At 34.6% G+C, this 24,385-nt stretch overlaps 1 protein-coding gene across 6 annotated transcripts in view; it reads left to right on the top strand.

The window, feature by feature from the left end:
• The first annotated feature begins 4,954 nt into the window (after positions 1–4,954).
• Positions 4,955–24,385, top strand: part of CSNK2A2IP (casein kinase 2 subunit alpha' interacting protein) — a 134,709-nt gene continuing 115,278 nt past the window's right edge. For 3 of the 6 annotated variants that reach the window (XM_072811577.1, XM_072811578.1, XM_072811573.1), the window contains exon 1: positions 6,318–6,542. The gene's annotated coding sequence lies outside the window, so the exon portion shown is untranslated. Of the gene's footprint in view, positions 5,146–6,317; positions 6,543–7,467; positions 7,530–24,385 lie in introns of those variants that run through there. The other 3 variants (XM_072811575.1, XM_072811574.1, XM_072811576.1) reach the window with 3 other exon arrangements.

Genomic DNA, 24,385 nt, shown 5'->3' with positions numbered 1-24,385 from the left:
ATAGGAATAATAATTACAAAGAATATAAGGCCCATATAGTCTAAAATCTTTAGTATCTGACCCTTACAGAGAAAATTTTCTATTCCTGGTAAGAAAGTGATGGAGAACATATGCATAATGCAGATTAAATTTAGAAGTGTGTTGAGTGTACAAGTGTTATATTGTGAATACCACAAGAATTTGAGAAAATGTTCTTCTGGTATTTGAAAACTATAATCTGAGTCAGCAAAAAAGTTGCTAACATGGACAAATGTGTGAAGTTCTGACAAATGTGTGACATTCTGACAATGTCTTTGTTTTGTCATTTTATTGTACTCAAAAAACATTAACAAAAATGTCAATCAATATTCACATTGGAATCACACTCATTTGTCAATCTTAAAAATAGATTGGCTATGGATACAAGTGTTTGGCAAAAATCAACAAAATCCATCTGTGAGAATCGATTGGCTACGTAGGATTTTCAATGAAGAACATTGTATGTTTTATTATTATTTGTCAATTATATCCTATATATATCTTTTATGTCAATAGAATTTAAGATAAAGTTATGCATATATACACATATGTCACTTTTAGTGCAGAGAGTGGGTTGTTAAGGATTTCCCAGAACAACCCTGTACAGCAGTTTCAGAAGCAATAGGGTATTGGAGGAAGAAAGAAACTGAAAAGATCGTTACGTTTGATAAGCACTTAATGACATAGAGTATATTTGTCATACAGAAAACTATGAATCACTTAAAAAGTCCTCAGAGTAGTTAACTGCAAATGTTACTGCTTTTCTTTTATTCATTTTGCAAATATTTAATTGGTCACCTGCTCTGTACTAAGTTACGCTAAGTGATCCACTTTGAGGAATTACGTAAAGACACAGCTTGTTCTGTGTAGTTTATAATCTGACGTGGAATGCAGGTGACAAGGAGTGAATGTATAAAGAAGCATATAATTACAAAATTGTATAACCAGACTACAGAGTTAGAGAGTGATAGGGATGAGATGGCACTGACCTTCTTAAGCAGGCTGTCCAGAAGGGTCTCTGAGGAAGTGCTGTTTCTGCAGAGGCACAGACCAGGCTGGGGAGACTGTGACAGGCAAGGGGAAGAGACTGGACAAATATCCTGAGGACTTAACTTAGAAAAACATTTTTACTCCCTTGCGACAAAAAGGTAATCACTTTCAGTTGCTTCATTAATTATAAAAGAAACTAAATTTTAAATAACATTACTTGGGATATAGGCAGTTACTTTCCTCTAAAAATCTTGAAGTTAATCATGTGTGGAAGTTAATTTCCCAAATTTCCTTTTAAAGCTAGTGTGGGATTCTCTGTATGTTTACATATGACCTTCATTAAGGCTAAGAATTTCTTCATTTAGATTTTGGCTTTGTTTAGTGCTAATATGCTACATCAGATTGTTTCTCATTACTTTTTGTCAAAGGAGGATAGTTCTTTTTCTTTCCTCACTTATGTGTTCCTGATTCTCTAAACCATCATTAGGCTCAGACAGAGAAGCATTCATGCTCTTCTCCAGTTTGATTTTTTTTTCTTAATTCATCAGGCCTCAGAGCTAGTATAGGATCCACGGTTTCATGAAAAAACCTAAGTAAGTTCACCATTACAGTGGAAATCTACCTTGTAAGAAAAGATTAATTGCATTTTCCCGACTTCCTTTATTCTTTTTGCTACATGATTTTTTTTTAACAAAAGGCTAAGTCAGGTATAATAAGTTCTTCAAGTAATGAAGATTAGAGCTAATATTTATGAATATTTTGAAGTGTTTTTTTTAAATATTTTTTTCTTTATTTATTTATGATAGTCACAGAGAGAAAGAGAGAGACAGAGAGGCAGAGACACAGGCAGAGGGAGAAGCAGGCTCCGTGCACCGGGAGCCCGACGTGGGATTCGATCCCGGGTCTCCAGGATCGTGCCCTGGGCTAAAGGCAGGCGCCAAACCACTGCACCACCCAGGGATCCTCTATTTTGAAGTGTTGACTGAAATATCCTCCTTAGCATCACTTACTTCCTTCTCTGCCGGGCTTCATTCTCCTACACTTAAACTTCTTTGATTTTCTTTTCTTGGGGCTGGGACCCTTCATTCCTGTGCAAGCATCCAAAAATTGCTCATTGAATGTTATTGTAGGATTGGAAGAAAAAAGAAATGCAGAAAATCCTTGGCTTCTAAACCCAAAAGCTTTACTTCCTAAATAAGAAGGAATTATTTAGGAAAATATTTGTTATCCAGTTCAGAAGTCCCCCTACTCCTGCCAGAGCTCCTCTGAACTATAGAACAGAACAGAAGAGAGACAGAAAGATAGTTACGTCTGCTTAGGGCTGGGCCCATGCTCTGCTTCTGTTCTCTACCCGGGGTTATTTCAGAACAGGGGGCTTGAGAAGTGTGGATATACAAAAGTGGAGCAAGCTAGTTCTGGGGTTCAGCAGGCTCTACTCTTGTAATACTTCCCATATTGACAAGGGTGTGAGTCCTGGTAGCTTTTTGCGTTATCCAAAACAATAAAGTCTTGCTGAAGATTTAGGGATTTTTGTGACTCCAGAGAAGCAAGGGAAAATAGCTAATTTTTCCCACTGCCTTCGAAGAGGGTAGAAAATTGTCTGAAAGAAAGAGCCAGCAGTCTAAAGTGACTCCTTAGTTGTGGTTGTTTGGTGCTACCGGAGACCATGTAGCGTTGACAGATCCTCAGACAATGGCAGTGATAATATGTGCTGCAACAGAGGCCAGGTGAGGCAGAGGTCATCCTGGCAGGAACCAGTGTGGTAAGGTCAACAGCAGCCTGCCAGAACATCCTCTGGCCTCCGTTCCTTCTGTGTAAGCCATTTAAAATTAGGTACAGGTTGAGGAGAAAGAAGAGGGAGGGAAATTTCAAATGAACTACATTTAAACCTGAAATGAACAAGAGCTGGAAAGGACTAAGATTTTCTGTCTATCTTCTACCATTTAGGCAGGGTGGGGCTTGACATTCATTTCTTCAGCATACATTTATCAAACAATTATTATATGCCAGCCACTGTTCTAGGTACTTGAGATATACTGGAGGAAGAGATTGATACCTTCATGGAGCTTGCATTCTAGCAGGTGACAAGAGTAATTAGAGTAGGAGGGGGTGAGATCATTGTAGTATTAAATAGGATGGTCAGTGTAGGCCTCATTTTGAAGGTGAGATATGAGCACACACATGATAGAGGTTAGGAGATTAGTAAACCTGGTATTATGGGCAAGAGTGTTCCAGGCAGAGGCAACAGCTAGGGCAAAAGTTCCTAGAAGAAGCAAAAGAGTTTGGGAGCAGTAGGAGATGAGTTCAGAGAGGTAGTAGTGAAGGCAGATTGCTGGGGCTTACGACTCATTTGATAGAATTTGTCTTTTACTTTGAGTTACACAGGGCGCTATAAAAGTGTTGATGAGTAAAGGCAATCCTTTGCCTTTTCAAAGGATCATCCTGCCAACTGTGGTAACAAAGGGGCAAGGATAGTCACAACGAGAGCCCTTAGGAGACTATTGCTGTAATCTAGGCAAGGGACTATAGTTGAGCACAAGTGATTAGATTCTGAATGTATTTTAAAAGTGGAGCCAACAGGATTTCCTACTGGACTGGATGAAGGATATGAGAGAAAGGCAAGAGTCAAGAATCAGAATCAAAAGAAGAGAAAAGTCAAGAGTCAACTACGAAGTTGGCAGAAAACAATGTCTGTCTTGAAGTTGCAACCTACTTAGATGGCGTTGGAGGAAAGATCAGAAGATTGAGCTTTGATATATGATACATTAAATTTAAGTGTTTCTCAGACAGCCAATTGGAATTTATGATTACAGTTAGCCACATGAGTCTGGAAGGACCTTGAATCTCTACTCTCTCTTTCAGCGTAGAGATAATATTTAAAGTCATGAGACTGAAATGAAGGCTGGTTCTCCAATAAAACGTTTGAGTAATCTTTTTTTTAAGTTTAAATTCAATTTGCCAACATATAGTACGACACCCAGTGCTCATCATATCATGTGCCCTCCTTAATGCCCATCACCTGGTTACCCCATCCTTCTAGCAGATCCCTGTCTTGCAAACAACAACTATAAATTCTAAATAAAATACCAAAGACAACTTCTACAAAGGCTCTGAGGAGTTAACAAACCAGATGGGTTATGAAGGAAAATGGAAACTTGTAAGAAGTAACTGGTAGTGGGTAAGTTTCCTCATTTTTATAGCATTTTAGCTTGTGTACCATCTTTAGTGGTTTCTGCAAGGACTGTTTTAAGCTGCAGTAGAAAATCTTAAGTCTTTCTGGCCTGAAGAATCAGAAGACAGAGTAGAGCAACCACAGAGAGTAAAGACTGAATGAGGAAACTCCCTGTGTACGAACTCTATGAAATCTCTGGCTGACACTTGAGCCATACATGATTGAAAAAGACTTCAGCTAAAGACAAAAGAAATAAACTGACATTTGAGCTACCTCGATGAGATAGTTTGTAGTTTGATTCCAATTAAATTAACTGTCTGATGAAAAACTTTTTCTACGTTTTAGAGGTATAAAATATAGATTTTCCACAGTTTAGCAGTTACGATATCCTAAATGTGATATGAAATTATCCAACATATGAAGAATCAGGAAATGCGACTATTTTAAAGAGAAATAACAATCCGTGGAGGCCAACTCAGTAAATGAAGATGCTGGAATTAACAAGCAAGGATTTTATAGTAGCTCTATTAACTGTGCTCAGTGAGGTAAAGTGAAGATGCTTAAAATGGATGGAAATATAGGAAATCTTAGTAGAAAAACAAAACAAAAAAAAACATAAAGAGAGAATCCAGTGAAAATTCTAGAACTGAAAAACAGTGTCTCTGAATTAAAGAATTCCCTGGATGGGAGAATGGAGATGACAAAGAGTCCATGAACTTGAAGAAAGGTCAGTAGAAATTATTCAGTCTGAAAAAAGCAGAAAAATAAAGATCTGAAATTTTAACAGAGATTAAAGCATCTGTGGGCAATAGCAAAAAGCCTAACACAATTGTAATTAGAGCCCAGAAAAGAGGAATGAGAATGGGCCAGAAAAAATATTTGAAGAAAAAATGGCTGAAAGTTTCTCCAATTTCGTGAAATACATAATACTACAGATTCAAGAAGCTAAGCAAACCCACGTCAAGGTAAATACAAATCAAACTATGGTCATCGTTGTCAAACTTTTGAAAACCAAAGGTAAAGAGATTATCTGGAAAACAGCAATAGAAAACAACTCATTACCTTTAGGCTACTAATGATTTGTACAATCACAAACTTATAATAAAAAATTGTAGACACCATAGGGTGGTAGAACAATGTCCTTAAAGTACTAACATAAAGTCTGGGGACTACATAGCTAAGGAAGTAGAGAAAAGGAAGCAAAAAATTAGATAAAGTAATAAGAAAGAAGGAAAACTGAATGGGAAGTATCCTGGAAAATGTTTCGAGAAAGAGGCTGTGGTCAACCGTGTCAGATGCTGTATTATGTCAAGGGTAGAGAATGACCATTGGATTGAACAAGGATGTCAGTAATAATTTTGACAGGAATAGTTCTGGCAGACTAGGGGGCTTAAGGCTTGATTGGAGTGGGTTTAAGAGAATGAGAGGAAAGGAACTGAAAACTATAAGTAAAGGCAACTTTCCAGGAGTTTTGCTGCATAAAAAAGAAATGAAGTTGGAGTTAAAATGGGGACTGGGGTCAAGAGAAGGTTTTGTTTTGTTTTGTTACATGCTAATTAGCATAATCCACCTAAAAGCAAAAGTGATAATTTTGATAAAAAGGGAAAGAATTGTGCAGTGTTATCAGGTCTGTAGGAGAAAAAAAACCCCAAAAACAAAATAGTCAGTTGAGCTAGAATAAAAATCATGCACATAATATATGACTTTATTCTTCTATGTCCTCTCTCTTGGGCAACACTTGTTCCTCCCCAGGCTTTACTATTTACAATCGAATCATTTGTCAATGCAAATATTTGAAAAGTAAGTCCACTAAAAATTATGTAAAATTCTATGATTTTATAAAATAGTAACTTCGATTTCTTTCTTTGTGTTTTTAATTATGGATATTCCCCAAATTATGAGCAGTATATATTTCAAATATTGGTTTTTAAGTGATTTAAAAGCTCTGAATATATTTTTCTCATAACATTGATTATACATGAGGTAGTTTTCCTGACCAGTCTACAAAATCCTATAAGGTAGCTGAATTGCAATACTCATTATCTGAGAAGTCTCTGCGATTCAGATTTTTATTTCTATGGAAAAACGTATTCTAGTTTCAACTCAAGATTCTGGAACACATCTTCCATTGTGAAGTGGGCTTAAAGGTGGGAGTGGAAACACAGCTGCTTAGTCACACTCTCCACCCTCATCTTCCAGCAGTGAGGGTAGGCCGTCAAGGTTCTCATGGCACCAAAGATTCAAGCAATGGGGTAATGGAGATCCTGGACATTTATTTTCTCACCAGTGAAAATTAATGAAGACCCAGGAGTTACCACAGCAATAGTGATGAGAAGGAAGTTTCAGCAGCTAGAGTGTGTTGGTGAGTTCTTGGTTACATGGCTGTTTGTACCATATCTATAAGGGTGTGTTAAAGTGTTTCTGTGTGTGTCACGCACACACGTGATGCTGTTATTCTGTGTATACTGAAGTCCTATTGCCCTGAAAACCCAACATGTAAAAATGCCAATGAATAAGCTTTTGTTCCCATTTTTTTGTTTTATGATAAAGAGAGAAATGTCCATTAAGTAAACTAAAAGCAGATTTTATTCCCACAGATATTTTAAAGTATATACAAGAAAACTCTATTTCTTATGCATTCTGCACCTATAAGATTGTGCAATGATAATGATATCTGTGTTCAATGATGATGTTCAGGGCAGGGAAAAATCCTGAAGGGAATTCTGAGTCACCGTAGTTAAATTATTTTCAGCATAGATTCAGTACTCTTGTAAATCTTTGAACATTGATAAAGCATATAATTCTTGGGTAATAGAAATATTAACTTTATTAATTATTAATTAATTAATTAAGGTTCTGTCCTTAAGTAGAGAGACACTTTATTTAGACCTGTTGAAGTCATTTTTTTGTAAACTTTTCTTCTTGATCTTCTGGATCATCATTATTACTGTCTCCATTAACTATTTTCTGTCTGTCTTGAAATGTAAAGCTGATAGATTTGGATATACTTTGGACTTTAAGAATTAGAAGTGTATTTGCCTATTTGTGAGGATACAAAATGACTTAGAATTTGCTATTTGGGATATATATATATACATATTTAAATATAAATATTTAAATGTATTTAAATGTATATCTAAATATACATATTTGTATTTAAATAAATATAAATAACATCTCTCAAATGCACTAGAGGAGCACTTGAGTTTAAAAGGTTTAGAGTCATTGTAATTACAATTCACTGAGAGTAGGAATTATAGCTAAGTAATTTTCTCTTCTTGTTTCAGAAGAAATGGGTACACAGATGTACATTCTGAATACTTACAGAATCTTAATTGCCTGCCACGAGGTAGTATTTAGGAGCATGATTAAATGGGTTAAGACATCTGTAGAAAGGAAACCTCTAAGTAAGAGGCGATATACTGGTTAATGTTGCTTCTGAGATTGAATTTAAGATTTATAGCATTCCCCATTTAAAAAAAAAAAGTTGTATGTGGTTTGTGTACACATTGTTAGAAACTGAATTGTTTACAAATGATATATTTTATGCTGATTCATTGGCATTGTTTCTAAAATAGTATTCACTATTTCAGATCTTTGTTTTCAAGAACTGCATAGACATTCTTAAATACCAAAATCTCTTCTCTATAATCTTGTTCTTCTAAGATATCACTGGTGCTGTGATTAGGAGCTATTTGTTCAATCATGACCCGAGAGGCTTTCATAACCTCTTATAAACCTAAGTGCCAATCACCAGGCTGGATATAATTACATTTTGGTGATTTTTTTTGAGCTTTGAAGGCTAATGGATAGCCTCAAGTATTTAAATAACTGCTTGAACTTTCTTAATTGATACAAACTGTCTGTAGTAATTCCACTTTGTCTAGTATGCCACCTGAACAGCTTTATCCTAGGGTTATATACTTAACTGATAGTGTTCAGTGGTACATGATATTTATATGAGCCTTTGTCCTATTGAACTATACGAGATAATCATTCTAAGTTATATTTCAAAGCTGTGTACCAACTTCAAAAATCAAAACTGTAGAATCAGTGTATGCTAGATCAGCAAATATAATATCTCATATCAAATTTTATTAGTCCTTTGTAAACAGGCTAAAAATTATATATCAAATGATTTTCCTATTTTTTTCACATTGCAAATTTATATGGACACACATTATGTTTTAAAATACAAATGACCATGTTAAACTTATGACTACCATACCAAATGATCTAATACCTAATTATAATAAACAATTATTTGAAGACTTTTAATTTTCATTGAAGGTTTTTATTTATTGTCTACATTAAAAATAAGAAAAATATTGAATATTAAAATATTATTAAAAATAATGTATTTGGAGGAATAATTGGGTTCATAGCTTGTTTTCCTTTAAAAAAATTCACATCTAAAATATATAGTATCAGGATATATATAAATTGTTTCAACAGAAATTGTGGAAGTAAAAAGTATTATAAATAAGAATATATTTTTTTGAAAATTCTCATTAAGAATTACCCTTTGTATCCTGGGTTTGCAGCTAGATATTTCTGAGTCTGTCCTTGTTCTGCAATGTGACTTCCGTTTGACATTTGGCAAGTTATGACCCTTATGGATAGCTACTTGTTCATCTGCAAGATGGGAAAAAATTATGAAGATTACAATAATTATCTCAAATACTCAACACCTTTTATATTTAATGGATATTCAATATATGCTACCCTATTATTATTGTCATTGTCATAAGAAATGCCTTATTACTACTTTTTAGTGTAATCTTGATTATAATCAGAAATTATGGTCTTTGGCTTAAGATGACCTTGAATTATTTCCAAAAACGAAGTCCCCAAAGTATTAAGATATGATAAGACACAATACCATTAATGTTATCTACAAGAATATTTCAGAAAATCTCTAGGCAATTCATTTTTCTGAAAAGTAATTATTTGAGGTAGGTACCATTTTTGAATGCATACATTTCAGAACAATGGTGATGTTCTATAATTAGTTATATATTGCATATTTTTATTCAGTGTATTATGCCTCTTATAAGCAGGTTATGTAAAATCATGTAAGTCATTAAATAGATATTATTAAATCTAAGTCATCCAACGTAGATCATTCTCAGATTGCTTGCCTGTATACTAGCCAAGCAAGTTTTGGTGTTAGTTTTGTTTAATAGTTTTTATTTGAAAAGATGTGGTATGCGTATGTTTATATGTGTGTGTGTATGTGTGTGGTTTTTTTTTTTTTTTTTTGAGCACTAGCAACTAATACCATAGTAAAAAATCTTTGAAATAAATCTTTGCTACAGTGTGGTATAGATATATGATCTGAGGGTTCTGCATGACTACTAAGAAATCCTTTAGAATTGAGAAGCATATATTCAGAAATTTTTTTAAGAAAGTAATTTTTTTTTATTTAAAAGGAAATAGACTCATTTGCATGTATCATCCCCCATTGTTAGGAAGAAAAAAAGAGTAAGAGTCATGGTTTTAAAAAAAACTGTATATAAATGACTCTGCTACATCCATTAGTTCTTGGATACAGGTCGATTAATTTTGCAAGTTGATAATTTTGGTGTGTATTATTCCCAGTTCCAGGAGTTGATGGGTATAGTGTAGCCATTTATGGGAAATTTTCTTTTCTACCAGAAGATACTAGTCACATGGGACTATGAACAGTTGAAGTTTAGCTTGTGTGATGGAGAAGCAGAATGATAAATTTTATTTACTCTTAATTATTTATATTTACATTTAACAGCCACATGTGGCTAGGGGAAGCCTTATCGGACAGCACAGTTCCAGATTCATGAGGATTGTTCATCTACGGTTACATATGTGCCGTGACTTGCTGTTGACAATGCCGAGTACACGGTGCCCTGGCGTGGCCTATCCCTACCCCGTCTCCTCATCTTATAGACGTGGCCCATGCAGAAGATTAGAGAGCAGCATAATGGCAGAGATGGGGCTCAGCGCTCCAGATAGTGTGTCCCAGGCTCAGAATTCCCAACAGACCTTAACTTCTGATTTCCTTATGACAAGTGATAAACTTAGTAGGTGGTGATAATGATCTTCAACAACCACAGTAATTAAACTCTACGTCCCATTCTGTGGTATGCTGATAAGAAATGAGAAAAAGGAGACAGAATAAAGGGAACAATTTTATAACTAGACTCTGCTGCTTATCTTTCCAGTGAGCCTGTTGGCAGAAATGGCCATATTCTCAATAAGCATTATCCCTGGGCTTAGCTACAAATCATTAGCTGAGTTCATTATGTGAAAGTCACTAATTTGAGTAACACAATCCTATTTGATAAAGAATGACATTGATGTATAAATCAAAGTAGGCAACTTTTCAGGATATTCTGATGATGAAATATAGACTATTATAATAATGTGAATTCGTGTTACAATGAAGTACGCAGGGTCAGTAATTTGGGAATCAAAGGGCCATTGCACATAAATCACTGAACAAATGCCAAAAGACATCTAGGGACTGAGATAAGATCTCTAGGTCCTCTTTTCAGTTATATTCTACCTGTTTGATATTCTGTTCTAGCAAAAGAATAGGATATAAACAGCTAGTGTCTAAGAAGCAAATAACTGCAATGTGAACTTCAGAGTTACCTTAAATATGATGGAACACGGAAGAAATTGGCACATACCTGTTTTCATTTTCCCGGTCATTATTTCACAATGGATCTCGCAAGTCAATCATTCTTCTCTATTTTTGAAATTTATTTATAAAAGGGAGCATAATAAGAAATTCTGATTCCTGGCAGTTCAATAAGAATAATTTTGCCATTGTTTTGCAGGATTAAATTTTTAAGATTTCATGACTTCTAGTCTCAAGTGCTAAGGACTTTTTGGCAGAATTTTAGTAGATACTAATAATGTTTCTGCTAGAAATTAGAACTAGGCTCAATTTCTGTTGAAAAGATATTCTGGAAATTAACAGTAGTAAACTGTTAACTATCTGTAGGGGCCCATCTTATGTTAAAAAATGGTTTATAATATTCTGGTGATACTTATGAAATAATTCCTGTCACTAATAAAATTTTGTTTGTAGAAAGGGCAAATGATCTGAGCTTGAAGTGTTTATGTATTTTGAAATTGCCATGAAGGCATGTGCTTTTTATTTCCTTGAGACATTGTTTTAAAATCCTCTGTTTAAAAATGTTCTTCCCTGAACTTTAGTAATAATTAGAGGTTCATATAGAATAGCTCACCAAATCTTGGGCAGAAAAGAACAGAAAAAATAGCAAGAGAGATTCTGAGTTTGGAAGAACTGAGCCCAAAACTGAGTTTATAGCTAAATAAATGTCCAATCTGGATATCTACATGGATTTGACATACTAATTTCATTCTTCATATACAATCTCTTTTTTATCTTTGTAGGTAACCTCTGAATATAAAGCTGACTTACACTCATTTAAATTTGCTGTCTCCTAGTCTATTGGAAAAATCCCTGTTTAGAACTACAGGATATAAGGGCAAGCATACACATTACTCCCAATAAATTAATAATGAAGAGAGAGCTATCATTACTACATTGTAAATTATACAGTAAGTCTTAGGTGATTTATTTAGTAGCTTAAACGCCTAGGAAATTTCACTAGTTTGCAGCAATTGGAAATGCATATTAATTGCATGCTCCATTCCACATCTGAAATAAAAGGAGAATGTCAGGAATAGATTAATTCTGGTTTCCTTTTGAATATCATATTTTAATTTCTTTTATGTTTCTTTAATCTTTTTAGCAGTGCTTAAGGATTTGGAAGATGTTGATTAAAGCGTTTCCTCTGATTAATTATATTTTGGCTTTCAACTGTTTTATTTTATTTTAAAATGAAGTGCACACACATTGTCTGGATTATATGAGCATCTGCTCTTCCCAGTCTCTGCAAATATTTATATAAATCTTACTGCCACCCTGTTCCCTCCAAGTTCTCGCTGCTTAGCTAATCCTGATTGCATCTCCTCATTAAGCCATCTTCAGGATATGGAAACATAAATAAAACAGACTAACAGCCTACATTTCAGGGATATTTGTGTGCATGGCTTACCATTTAACTCATGTTATTAAATTCTCAGAATTCATTCTGAAATGATAGCATTTCCTTTACCTCTGCTTTCTCTATTTATACATCTGATTATTATTAACCCTGGAACTATTTTGGTCATAATGACTAGGACTTTATAAAAAAGATACACTATTTTTAAGTAAGGTCTAAGAGATTTACATTACTGAAAGTTTAGAATTTAGTGGGCAGTTTAAAGGTGATGCATAAATGTTGAGTATCTCCTATTTCCTCCCCTTTATCCTTCATGTTTGTTTCTTCCTTGGTTATTTATCTGTGGGTCAGAGAATACAGGACAGGACAGTACCGCTCTACAGAGATGGAATGCTGGGACTTAACTATAAAGATTGTCCTTCACCTGGGTTTCCTTAACTAATTATGGGTTTCATTTAGGGACAGTACTTTAATCTGGGGTCTCAGCTTTATTTCATGCTTTGATACACATTGAGAGACATCTATTTGACTTCACTTTACAAATTGTCCTTTGACCATGTAGTTTCTGTAGACAGAATGATTTTTTTTGATAGTAAATTTCTAAGACTGAGAATTTCTGCTCTTGCAGCTTTATGTAATTATGTTCAAAGGGGTTTGAATTAAAATGGAACAGATGTGTCCATCTTTAATTATGGTGTAACAAATTGTGTTACTCTTAGACTTTATTAAGTGAAACGCTCATCTTTATGTAATAATGGGTCAGACAGTTTCAAAATGATATCGGTGAACACAGTGTATTGCCTATTTCACTGAGACTTCAAAAGGAAAGTTAAAACTCAGAAGCTCTGCATATAGAACCAGAAGAAACTATGGAAAAAAGGCATAATTTGTTATTTCAAGTTAAATGAAAACAATTGTTAGGAACATGAATTTTAATGTCATCTAAATAAGAAAAGGTAACATTTGACATGACAGATATAGATCTAAAGGGTAATGGGAATATTTGACTCTGTATTGGAAAATGTAATTTTTAGGTTTCCTGAAAACCCTTCTCTGTTCTTTGGTGTAGATATTCTTTTATAAATTAGTATCCAGGAATTTTGTGTTTTTTTCGGCCACTTCTAAGTACAATAAAGTCCTTTTCAGAACTAGCTGGAGCTACTTAGAGAACCAAAAATTAGCAAGAAGAACATGGGTAGGCACAAACCCTGTGATGTGTATCCCATCTCAATGTTTCCATTTCTGTCATTAGTACCACAATCGTTTTATACTTCGGGAAAGTTTCAACTCCTTATACTTTTTCCATTCCCCTAGCCCAATCTGTCACGTTATTAATTTAAGTTTTGATTCTTTTTTCTATATATACACTATCTGCTCTATTATCACCACCACTGGAATCCAGGCTCCATTACCTCATACCCAAATTATTGCAATGGTTTTCTAATACATTTTCTTGACCTTTTTCTCTCCTTTTCATTCTCTTCTTTAGTTAATTGCTAATCTAATATAAAATAATCATGCTATTGTGACACATTATTTCTTAAAATATTTGGTAGATATAAGTTGTCTATTATACAAAGCCATACTTCTAGGTCTGGTCTTCAGGATCACCCATAATCTCTAAGCACCTTCTTCTTACTACTCTTCAATAAAGCTAGTGTTATGATCTTACTTTCATAATGTCTTTCAGTAATTAAACCCAGTCTCCACCAGGAAGGAGGTTGTTCATTTCATGCCAAAATACATACCTTTATCACCACCAACATGCTCTTCAGCCTGGGATGCTCTGGTGGCTTTCTCACTAAACACTTTCTGTTTCTTGAAAGGCCGGATGCATCATGATTTTTTTTGTTGTTGTTGTTGTTTTCTTATTTCTTCCTGTCTCTGAGTTGTCAGTTCAGTTTTGATTCATACCCTATTTTCTGAACTAGTTTTGAGTTTTCATAAAGATTTTAATCTTGTGAAATAAAGATCAAATTCACAGAGTGACTCAATGAAAAGTCTACATTGGTTGATTAATTGATATACCTTCTTTGAGGGATTCATTGCTAAGGCTGTTTATTGGGATGGACAGGGGACAAAAACAGGATATGAGTAAAAGAAAAATTTTGAGAAATGATTATTTTATTTTATTGCAATGCCTATAAAATTGTTTGTCTTAAGGAAGCAAATACACCAAATTCAAAGATGAAAAAAAAATGAGTAAATTTCACAGAGCTGCATAGTAAACACCAGATGTTGAAAGAGGATCTTACCAGACTAGCCATCTTCGTCTTTCATTTCTTAGAGACAAATTACAACAAAGAGCCAAGATAAATACTAGGAAACCATAGCATAGAGGACATTAAGTCAGAATGCAGAGCTATCGATTTGAAAATAGAAGACGTACCCCAAGAGCCATCGTCAGTGTGTCCCTTCTCTATCCACGGCAGCCTCTGCACATCCTTCTGCTGCCATGAGGATCTTCTGGTCCTTTACTTTCCCCTCCCTCCCTAAATAGATACGCACACTCACGTTTCCAGGATCCAAGTTAGGAAACAAAGCCTGATATTTTGAGTCAGTCAGGGCATTAGGATAGCTGATGCAGTTTGATACTTTCATCTGTAAATCCTCGATACAAAATTCTGGATTTTCATTTAAGAGCTAAAAACACCTTTAACTCTGATGAATCAAAAATAAGAGCTACAACTGAGTTACTTATCAAATATTAGAAAACAAATGTTGATCATTGGGTTCTTTTGGTTCACTAAACATATACTTATGACTTAAGCATATACAATACAGGGTTTTTCTTATCCTTTAATAACCAATTTGATGCAACAAAAATATCACTTATATTAAAAAATATGGAGTAGATTAAAAATAACATACAAAAGTGAGATGCTACAAATGAATAACATGACATCAAACAATGAAGGGCAAAGTGGACATGGCTTCAAAGATATTGATTTTTTTGTTTTTTATTTTTCTAATATCAATATTATTACAATGATTATTATAGAAAATTTGGATGGAAAAAAACACAAAATCAGAAACTTATCCTTACTCTTACTCTGCCAACAAGTGATAACCTCACTCAATATTGAAGTAATCTTGCCATATGGTAGCTTTGTATAGGTGGACATGTTTTTATTACAAAATGATACCACATTTATGCTGCTTAAGAAGATTTGTTACTTAACAATATATAGTCACTTTTCATGTCAGAATAATATCATACTAGAGCTTCCTTGCCCTAGTAACATTGAATGTAAGGTAGTTCCTATTTACCCAATAGAAGGCCAATTTGTTTAGTTAGTTTAAAATCACATATTTTAGCAAACACTAAGTTCATTTTAAAATGCCTATTTTAAAAAATCTTATATTTCATGAAATATCATTAATTTTTCATCATTGAAGATATTCTTTTGAGTCACCAGCTTTTCAGAGTTCATCATCTATACTTTTTATCTGTCTATGATGCTGTTACTGGAAATTTTATTCCATGATATAAGTATTCATTTACATAACATTAAGACTTACAGTATTTTTGTTAACCTCTACAATGTAATCATTTATCATATTGCTTTTAAAAGTGATCTTGTTTACCACAATGTCAACACTGGAATTGTGTGGTCAGTCCCTGGGAATAACTATTAAATATGTTAATTTTCTATAACCCATTTCTTTGTTTCAGTCACATTAACTCCCTGACTATAGCTGTCTCTCTCTGTCTATCCATCTGTCCATCTGTCATCATTTATTTAGATTTATACACACACAAAACTAACATCGATGAAGGCAGTTTTGGGTTGATGTCTTCTCCCAATTCCTACAATGCTGTTCAGGACAAAGAAATTAAGAAAGCATTGTTTGGGAATATTGATTTTAAGCTAACTCATTTTTGGGGGGGGAAAGAGGGAGAGGGAGAGAGAGAGAGTCTTAAACAGGCTCCATGCTGAGCACCGAGCCCCCTCACTAGGCTCGATCCCACAACCTCAAGATAACCTGAGATGAACCAGAAGTTGGACACTTAACCCACTCAGCCACCCAGGTGCCTCTCTCTCTCTCTCTCTCTCTCTCTCTCCCTCTCTCCCTCTCTCTCTCTTTTTTGAGGGATCATTTTGGGAAAAAGAAATTTACCTTATATTTAAGCATGTAGGTTGTAGGAAAGGGGGTGGTAGAGGAATATAGGAGATATATGTTTGAGGGCTTTTTTTAGTATAACATTTGATAAAACTTTTATACTCTACAAGTAGGCAATCAGAACTTTTTTAAAAAGAATATTGAATCTGAAGTTGATTTTATAGATTATTTGACATAATCCTTTTATTTTGTAAATAAAGAAATAGTAGAACTAAGAGGATAAGTGATATTCCCAAGTTCCATAGACATTTACAGGGAGCCTTTAAATTAGGTAGGTCTCAAGATAGATAGTTTATTGCTCTTTACTCAATACCATATTGAAACTTTTGCATAAAACTCAGTAAAAGGTAGCTCCTCTTATTATTAATTGTTACTAGTATCATTTTCTAAATCTGTATTTTGTATAGAATGGGTGATATTGGACCAACAATGCTGGGTGATGGCGGTATAAAAGTAGAATGGGTGAGTGTAGATTATAATTCAAGAAGTTTGGCTGTAAATAATAGGGGGAAAATGGGCATACAGAGTGAAGAAAGGTGTTTGTTTGTTTGTTTCCTCCCAATAGGAGAGATTTGAGCAAATGTTTGCTGTGGAGTATCCCTCTTAAACCCAGGCAAAGGGAACTCCAGTCCCGGGTCTTCACTTGAAAGAGACCTCCTCTGGCCTATTGGCCACATGTGTACCCACACATGTACCCAGGGCAAGGAGTCTGCAGTCCAAAGGACACAACCTACTAGGAGAGTTCTGGGCCAAATGTTTTTGATTATGTTTCTAGAAACTACATAGACCTCTTCCCTGATTTGTCCTCCTGAGATCAGGATGGGCTGCTAGGTCTGGGAGTAGGGGGTGACTATGAAGTAGCTGCTGTGAAGTAAACAGGTGAGGGGATGGGAAATCCAAGGAGTTCCGGAATTCTAAATTCAAAGTTGTCAAAATAAGATAATAAAATATATTCTAATGGTTTGTTATCTGGATCAATTTCTATTTTAACAGCTTTGAGGTATAGTTAACACAAAATAATCTGCATATATTCAAATTGTGCACTGTGATGTTTTGACATAGTTATATACCCATGAAACATTGCCACAGTCCAGATAGCGAACTATCCATTATCTCCCTGTGCCCCTCCTAATATCACCCTCCAGGCCTCCCTGACTACCATGCTCCTGGGTGAGTACTTGCATGCTTCTTGTCACACTGGATTAGTTTGCATTTTTCTAGGGTTTTTATACCACACATTCCTTTTTGTTTGTTTGCTTTTGGTCTAGCTGCTTTTAGTCAGCATAATTATTTTAAGATTTATTCATGTTGTTGCTTATCTTTTTTAATTGCTAAGTAGTATTTTATTATATAGATATACTATAATTTGTTTAGCTCTTAACTTGTAGATGGGCACTTATTTCCAGTTTTTGCCTGCAAAAAAAAAAAAAAAAAAAGGCTGCTATGAACATTCTGATACAAGTTTTTTGTGGATCTAGACTTTCTTTTTCTTAGGTAAATACTATCAAGGAAAGGGTTGGATCATATGATGATATATGTTTAACTTTTTAAGAAACCATAAACCGTTCTTCTAAGGTGAAAATTTGATACTCTGACCAGCAAAACATGAGAACTCCAATTTCTCCACGTACTCAACTCATTAATTTTAGGCAGTGTAATAGGTGTGTAGCAGCATCATACTCTAGTTTTAATTTGCATTTCCCTAATGTCTAATAATGTGGGCATTTTTTTTCATGCACTAATTTGCTATACACTTATCTTCTTTGATGGTGCCTATTCAAAATTTTTGTTTATCATTTAATTGAGTTGTTGGTTTTCTTACTGAGTTTTCAGAGTTCTTTTATATATTGTGGCTGAAGGTCTTTTATTAGACAAATGCTGTGCAAATATTTTCACCCAGTCTGTTGGCATGCCTTTTCATCTTCTTAATAGTCATTAGAAGAGCAGAAAGTTTTCTTTTTTTTTAATTTCAGAAATGGTGCCTTTTTTTTTCTGAGAAACGGTGCTTTTAGTGTCCTATTTATGAAATATTGGTCTAACCCAAGGTCACAAATAGGTTATCTCCTAGGAATATCATAGTTTCAGGCTTTACATTTAGGTTTACAACCCATTTTAAGGTTTTTGTCTTTTTTTTTTTTAATATATGATACAAGGAAAGGATCACATTGTTGGTCCCATTTGTTGAAAAAGACAGTCCTTTTCAATCGAATTGCTATTACACTTTTCTAAAAAGAAAAAAAAAACCTAGTTTAAAAAAATATTTATAGAGATCTATTGTTTCCTTATTCTGTGTGGCTGTCTTGAAGCCAGTGCCACACTCTTGAATACTATAGCTTTGTGTTTGAGATCAGGGAGTGTTGGCTTTCCAAATTTATTTTTGCATTTCAAAATTGTTTTGGAGATTCTAGGTCCTTTATATTTCTATATAAATTTTAGAATTGACTTCAGTTTCTGCTTAAATGCTTGATGGAATTTTGTTTGTGATTGCATTGAAATCTATGGATAAGCTTGGGGAGAATTTTTTTTATATTTGTTTATTTATTTATTTATTTATTTACTTATTTATTTATTATTTATTCATTCAGAGGGGGGAAAGGGGGTAGGGAGCAGAGACACAGGCAGAGGGAGAAACAGGTTCCATTCAGGGAGCCCGATGCAGGACTCCATCTGGGACTCCAGGATCATGCCCTGAACCAAAGGCAGGCGCTAAACCACTGAGCTACCCAGGGATCCACTTGGGGAGAATTGATATCATAATAATATTGAGGCTCCTGATTCATGAACAAATTTTCTATCTCCATTTCTTTAGATCTTTTAATAATTGACTCAGCACCATTTTGCTTTTTCATTGTACATGTCATATCTTTTGTTGGATTTTATCAATTCCACTTGATAAAATTATGAATAGTTTTTTTTAAAATTAGTTTTCCATTGTTCATTACTAGCATTTAGGAATAAAATTGATTTTTATATATTGATCTTGTATCTGGCAGTTGGTAAGTAATTTATCATGATTAGCTGCTTTTTGGCAAATTCCAGCAGACTCTTCCAGAGTAATATTAACTGCAAATAGACAGGTTTATTTCTTTCTTTATGTAAAAATGCCTTTCTCAGGTGAATAATTACAGTAGTTACAAACCCCAGCACAATACTGAATAGATGTGGTAAGAGTGGACATGCTTGCTTTATTACTGAGCTTAAAAAAGAAAGTAGTTTTTATGCAGAATTTATGTTATCTGTATTTTTTAAAAAATCAGGAATGAATATTAGATTTTATCAAAAGTTTTTACCACTACTACTGAGATCATAATTTAAAAAAAATTGGCAATATGCTGAGTTACATCGATTTGCAAATGTTACAACAACCTGCCTTTTGACAATTAATTCCTATTTGGTCATGATACATTAATATTTCTAAAATATACTCTAATTTTTAAAACTTTGTTCACAATTCTTGCACCTATGTTCATAAGGAATATTGGTCTTTATTATTCCTTTTACTTACTTTGGTCTTTATTTGCTTTTCTTTTTCTAGTTTCTTAAGTTGGAAATTAAAGTCATTGATTTGACTTCTAATATAAGCATTCAGTGCTACAAATTTACCTGTTAATACTGCCTTCTGATTTTTTTTAAAAAACTTTACTTAGCTTAAATATTTTCTAATTTTTCTTTAACTTTTTTATTTGATCCATGAGTTATATAGAAGTGTATTACTACTTTTAAATATTTGATGATTTCCAGAGATTGTTCTTTATTTATTTCTAATTTTTTAAAAGATTTTATTTATTTATTCATGAGAATACACAGAGAGGAGAGAGAGAGAGGCAGAGACAGAGGCAGAGGGAGAAGCAGGCTCCTTGCAGGGAGCCTGATGTGGGTCTCGATTCTGGGTCTCCAGGATTACGCCCCTGGCTGTAGGTGGCCGCTAAACCTCTGAGCCACCCGGGCTGCCCTTGATTTCTAATTTAATTCAATTGTACTCATAGAATATTTTTATGGCTTGAATGCTTTTGAATTTATTGAGACTTGTTTTATGACCCTAACTATGGTCTTTCTTCACAAATAGTCTTCTGCTCTTGAAAGAATGTGTATTTTGATGTTGAATGGAGTGTTCCTATCTTTTAAGTTTATACATTATGTTACCTGAAGTTGTTCCACAGTAAATTTATTTTTATTTTCAATGTTATTTTTTCCTGTGTTTCATTTTTAATAGTTCTGTTGTGTTCTCAATTTTACCAGCCTTTTATTTTACATTGCCTAATCTGCGTTTAATTCTTTTCCATATATTTTTATATTAGTCATTTTGGTATATATCTCTAGAAATTAGAACTAGGTCTTTTTCATATCTTTCATGTTTCTACCTAATTTTGTAATGTATTGAACACAGTTGTTAAAACCATTTTATTGTCCTTCTCTACTAACTCTAACACATCTTTGTTAGTTCTGGGTCAGTTTCATTTTATTGATTCTCCTCCTCATTTTGGGTCATATCTCCTTGCTTATTTGAAAGCTTAGTAATCTTTGACATACATTGTGAATTTTACCTGTTTGAATCCTGGATATTTTTTGTATTTCTATAAATATTCTTGGACTTTGTTCCAGAATGAAGTTACTTTGAAACAGTTTGATCCTGTCTGGTTTTCCTTTTTATACTTATTTGCTGAGACTGAGTTAGGGTTAATTTTTTCATTACCATTGAAGCAAGACCTTCCTGAGTGGTCCACCTCATTACCTGTAAATGTTGGGATTTCTTAGTCTGGCTGATATGAAAAGGCCTCTTTCTGACCCTGTGCTAGTTCCAGGCATTGTCCCTAATGTTTTTTCTCTCTAGTTTTGGGTAATTTCCTCATGGGCATGCATTGATAATTTCTCTGTTGAATACCTGAGAAGACCCTCTGCAGATATCCAGGGCTCTGTCTCTGTGAAATTCTTTACTCTCTAAGAGTCTGTCCAGTGAACTTCAGCATTCCTTCCTATTCTTCCTGTCTTATTCTTTCTGTCCCCTCAATTCAAGAGGTCAACTGGGGCCTTCCTGGCCTCTCCCTCCCCATATCTTGGCCTGACCTCCCTCACAATAGTACATTAAAAATTGTAGAGCTCACCTCATTTGTTCCCCATCTCTTAGTGATTACTGTCAGTTGTTGACTGGTGTCCAAAGTCTTAAAAAAGTGTTCTATGTATTTGAAAATTGTTTTATATGTTTTGTCTGTTTGTTGTAGTTGTTGTTAAAACAGAAGATTGTTCTAGTGGGATAGTAAATCTAGTTGCTGTTACTCCATCATGGGTAGAATCAGAAGGCTCTGTTAGCTTGATTCAGAACTTTGAAATACTTAAAAATGTTGTATATGGGCCTCCAATTGTACCAATGCCCTGGACTCAGCAAGTATAATAATGGTGTATCTGGGAAAAAAAATTAAAGTAGATGGGAAAAAGAGGGATAATTGATGTAATAACAAAGTCTCAAAAAGGAAGGAACTATTATTCCTAAATTTTTTATGGAAAATAGATAATATAGGATATTTGAAGAATATAGTTTATAAATATACTGTCAATATTTAGAGATGTTGCTGTTTGTTGACATGTAAAAGGCTTGCTGAACCATAGCAGTAGCACAATCGCTTTTGGAGTCTTGGTTTGGAGCAGAGTAGCTAGTTGGCTAAACTTGCCTGTGTTTTGTTTGGAGAAAATAAAATAATGATGTACAGAGTTCAGGCTAGATAGCAAAATAATAGGTAAAAACCAATAAATTTAGGAATAAATAAATGGGTAAAAAAAGAACTAATATTTATTTATCACCTACTATTTTCACCTACAGTATGCTAAATGTTCCAGATTATCTCATTTTTCTTCATAAAAACTTTATTAGATGGGCATGAGTATCTACTAGATTACACATAATTCCATTTTCTTTAGATGAGGAAATTGAGGCCTTTCTGGGTGTCCACAGCTAGGAAGCAATGGATCCAGGATGTGGATCCAAGTAGAATCCAAGGAGACTGATTTAAGAGCGCATACACTTAACCACTGACTATATTGCCAATGAGGTTAAAATGGAAATGGATTAAAATACACAAGAGAGCTGGAAGGATTGAGAGTTGTGGTCAGAAAGCAGGATATTAATGTTAAAGATGTCAGAGACAGAGCTGATTTGGGTGATGTTGGATCTAAGGTGGGTGGCTGGAGTAGAGTTGAAGTTAATGTAATTAGAATTAAGGAATTTAAGAATTTTTAGGCAGAGTAATGCATGTTCATGGATATTGAACTCCCTGGCTGAATACTGGCTGAATTTACGGCTAAAAAATAAGACTAATGACATTTTATTTTCCCATTCTGTCTGGCTTTCTTCAGACCTTTAGGAAAATTCAAGAAGTTGAGGAATCCTAACATCAGACACCTTATTTCATCATTCAGGAAAGGTTCCAGGTCCCCAGCCTGCTAGCAGACAATTGAATAAATAGGTATAGTTGCTTGTCTGTTGTCCACTACTTGTCATAACTCCTGAAGTGATCTGGCCTCCATCATGTTGCCCTTCACCAAGAAGAGGTTTAGTGTCATTGTTTGGGATTTAATCTTTATGCTGAGGCCCTTTGGGCTCCCTTGTTGAGGTGCTTCATCAGTGCCAGAAAGGAACTTCAGCACCTACTGGGAATAGGGTTATCTGAAGTTTCCAGCTGTAACAGGAGGGAGTTTACAAGAATAAGTATATTTTGAAGGGCCAAAGCTTGAGGAATCCCCAAGTTTCTTGGCTGCTAATTTAATATTTGTCAGGTGATCTCATGGAGTATCAGCTCTCCAATGTCACCTTAACTCAGTCTTATTTTAATATAACATTATTATTGTGGTTACTATTTTTACAACAAACTCTTTTTATGAGGCTTATGTCTTTATATAAATTCTCCTTGGAGAGAAGGAAAAGAATGTGCCAATTTCAGCCTAGGAAAGGAGCCCATCATGGATTCTATACTGTATCTGATGAGATTATAATATGAAAATTAGTCCCAAAGTAACTGCATTTTGGCAATACTCTCCTGTGATTTTCCAGTGTTGGTTTTCTGCACTGTAGGAATTTGGTCCTCAGTGGATTTTAAACTCTAGCACTTGGAGGTCCCACACGTCCACAGACCTGTGCCAGGTCATGGGTTTCCATTTGTGGCCAGTTTTGTGATTAAAATGCTTCTTAGCATATCACTGACAAGGCAGTGCTGGCATTGCAGTGCAGTCGGTTTGTGTAACGGGTAAGCCGCAGATGGATGTGGGTATCATGTTGTCATCATGTTCTAGAGTGAGTTGACCAAAAACCAAATGAGGCAGGGAAGGCAAAAATCAACCTATAAGGCAAATTAAGAATGAGAAATTTGTTTTTCTGAAAGAGATTTGAAGTTTTTATGTCCATGAGTCTTAAAGTTGAAAAAAATCTTTTATTTCCTCAAGCAGTAACTCTGTGTCCCCCACATGTTTACATTTTAATAGAGAATAGGTACATACAGGATGGTTAATAGAGTGTTCAAGTGATCACTAATTTCTAAGATTGAAAAAGAGAAATTGGTAGTAGTTTTATTGAAAGGGGGAGATAGAGGGGTCAACTAAGGGCAAAATGTGTAATTGGAGCCAAAGCAGGGAACAAGGAAATGTTTCTTAAATATAATTAATAGTGCAAGTTAAAGTGTTCTTTAAAAAAAAGCAAAAATGGCTTGTGTCTCAGCCTGATCCCTTACTATTTGCCAGAGGAGATTCCTCATTCACAGGAGGGAATAGAAAAGGAAGCCAAAGTGAAAAATAAGAGTTGGTTTCTGAGGCTTCATTTGTAAGTCATGCTCAGGGTGAGTCCTAGCTGGTGATGGGTCCTAGATTCCTCAGGTCCACACAGAGAGAGGGTCATGTGGGGACAGTGGCAGGGAGTAAGGGAAGAGGATCCAGGGAAGGTAGTGCTTGAGCACAGTGCTTAGCATGTGCTGGGTTCATGCATTGTTGCCCTGTAATATTTGCAATTAAGATAAAAAATGACTTCCAAAGATTTTAGAGATAAAAACAAGAAGTTCTAAGGGAACCCCACATTTTT

The sequence above is a fragment of the Canis lupus genome, chromosome 35 (assembly GCF_048164855.1).
Source record: "Canis lupus baileyi chromosome 35, mCanLup2.hap1, whole genome shotgun sequence".
Taxonomy (NCBI): Eukaryota; Metazoa; Chordata; class Mammalia; order Carnivora; family Canidae; genus Canis; species Canis lupus.
This window is presented reverse-complemented; position numbering and strand designations above follow the sequence as displayed.